A 2936-nucleotide genomic window follows, 5' to 3' on the forward strand; every position below is an offset into this window, starting at 1 on the left:
AGTAAATTTTTCTCATGTTGATGTTCTGTGGAATTATTTGGTGTCAAATCAGACCCAGCTGACAGTTGTCAGAGGATGCTTTATTCTTCAATACACCCATGCACTTCACTTCAAATATATATTTTTGATTATGTGAATAAAATATGAGGAGTTAATATTTTAAGCAGATAGTAGAGATCAAGGAACTTTGTGAAGTATTACTTCATTTCCAAGAAAACCCACTCTGCCCATTTTTATCAAGTCTTGAATTAAGTGCTTCATTTTTCTCAAAGGTCTTAGAATGCACCCACCCGTACCTAAATACATAGAGGTGATATTATTTCTAAACAAAATTCCCAAAGCATTTAGTTATCAAGAAAAATGTTAAATTGCAAGGAAATTAGAGAATTATTGATCAGATTCCTGTGAAGAAACAATCTCCAGTAATTAAAATAAAGAGATGTAAACAAACATAGGATACTGAGTACCTACGACCTAACCATGAAATTTTATTAGCACCTCAGTGGCTGAAGGGACTCAATGGGAATCTAGAGCTCAGTGATAGCTAGGGTGTGAGTGAGAGGTTGCCTGAAAGAAAGTGAGGACAGGGATGCCTCTACTGCCAGGCACCCCCTTAGAACTGTGACAGCCATAGTCCAAGAGCAGAGAGAGAGCAGGGCTAATGTATCCTGGCCTCTCTCTCCTCGTCCCATCTGATCTCCTGTTACAGGTTCCAAATGGCTGCAACCTATTGAATCCAGCCATCAAGTATTCCTTAGAGATGTAGTCCATGGGAATCAGTATCTTCATGCTTAGAGAAGAGTAAGAAAGAAAAGTGTAAATTAGTAGTTACGTTTCTGGAGTTAGTCAAAGTCCCAGTTCGCTGCTGTGTGGCCTGGAGCAAAGTGCCTGGCCTTCCTAGACTTCAGTTTCCACCTCTGTAAATAGGGATAAGTAATACTATTTACAGGGTTGCCAGGACTAAATATTCTAATATATGGACCTCTTAGAATAGTGCTTGGCACAATATGAATGACTATAAATGAGTTTATAGTCTTATTTACAGTGAATACTATTATTAGATTGAATATTACTATGAAAGCCTGTGGTGTCCTATTCTTCACTCATAGATGACATTGAGAGAGAGAATTGTGCGAGCTCGAGGAGTCTTGGTTTCCGCATCTGTTTAAATGACCATGTTAAATTAGATGATCTTAGAAGCCCAGATAGAGAATGACGCAAATAATTAGTTGTAAGACCTACCTTAAGAAATTAAAAGCAAGATTTAAAATATACTTTGTCTCATCTGATTTCAGTTGTGTTTGTGTGTGATTATACTGTACAGAAAAAACTACTTTTAAAATTAAGTAAGCCAATTTTAAAATATTTATTTTCATTTTTTATAGTCCAAGACCTATGCTAGGATGCAGGAATACAGTGGTGAGCAAATTGGACATGGTCCCTGACCTCGCAGATCTTATAATTTACTGAGAGAGACTTAAAATAAATGGCCACAAAGAAGCATATAATTATGACCTGTGATTATTCCTTCCAAGAAGAGATGCATGATGCTGAGCGAACTGGAGGGGAAACCCAAAATAGTTCACTTTTCAGCAAAAGTTTCCCTGGTAAATGATGCTTAATTTGAATACCAAAGGATTGGCAAAAGGGGTGGGAGTAGGGACAACATTTAAGGAGAAAGAAAACAATATTCTGAATCTCAAAGCAGCAAGAAATTTGCAACATCAGAAGAAATGAGAAAAGCTACTGTGACTAGAATGAAAGTGAATTTGAGGGAGAGCAAGGTAGAGCTGGAGAGGAAAGTCTTAGCTCATGCAGAGGCCTGAATACAATTGCATAAAATTTCATCTTTATTCTAACAATATTTGGAAGGCATTAAAATTTTTTAAATCAATATGATTATCCAATGGGGTTTGTGTTTCAATAAATTAGAGACTAATTAAAATGATATTTTAGCCATTTTAGAAAAGATGAAGTTAGTTGGGATTGGAGGGTGGCAATGGAGAGGGAAGGAAAAGCATGAATAAGGTGAACATCTAAGAGGTAAAAAATTAGATATAAAATTGGCGAAGTAAGGAAGACAAAGAAGTGAAGGATGAATACTAGTATATGCCTTGCCTAGTAGGATAGACAATAGGGATAAAGCACACAGGACAACGACCAAATCTGAGGTCAAGATATTGGGAACTTGACCTTGGGAATGTAGAATTTTAGTTGCTTTTGAGCCATGCAACTTAAACTCAATACTAGGTATTTCGATAGAGAGTGCCGAAGCTACAGGAAATGGTAAGAGAGAGAAATAAATGTACGAATCACTGATAATTGAAGTTGCGGGTATGATAAAACAGTCTACAAAAATAAGGAATGGGAAAAACTAACAGCTGAACAGAGGATGCCAAATCTGCAATTAGTGAGGTAAGAGAAAAATGAAGAAAATATGGTGGCGTCACACAAGACAAGAAGTGAGACGCTGTACAACATTTCCAAATTTCAGAAGAAATTCAGCTAAGAATGGACAATTTTCCATTGTATATATCAATAGTGAGACAGTGGTTAACCGGGAAAGAATTGGCCTCAGCGATCAGTGGAAAGCTGGATTTGAAAGAGCAAAGGATTATGAAAAATTGGAAGCAATAAACAACTTTTTTGAGAATTCTGACAAGCGCTACAGGTTGTGTTTTACATACACATACCTAATACATATATAATAGTTTCTCAGTTTGTAATTTGAGAAGAAACTGAATTTCACCATTAATAACAAATAATATATTTTTCAATATTGATTTAGAAAAAACATGAAATGAGTCAATAGGACTTCTTTTTTTCAGGTATACTTTTTTTTTCTTTTTTTTTCATTTAATTTTTAGGTTTATGGGTATATGTGCAGGCTTGTTTTATAGGTAAACTGTGTCACAGTGATTCGTTGTAGAAATTAT

Source organism: Mandrillus leucophaeus, unplaced genomic scaffold, assembly GCF_000951045.1.
Source record: "Mandrillus leucophaeus isolate KB7577 unplaced genomic scaffold, Mleu.le_1.0 Scaffold578, whole genome shotgun sequence".
Classification (NCBI taxonomy): Eukaryota; Metazoa; Chordata; class Mammalia; order Primates; family Cercopithecidae; genus Mandrillus; species Mandrillus leucophaeus.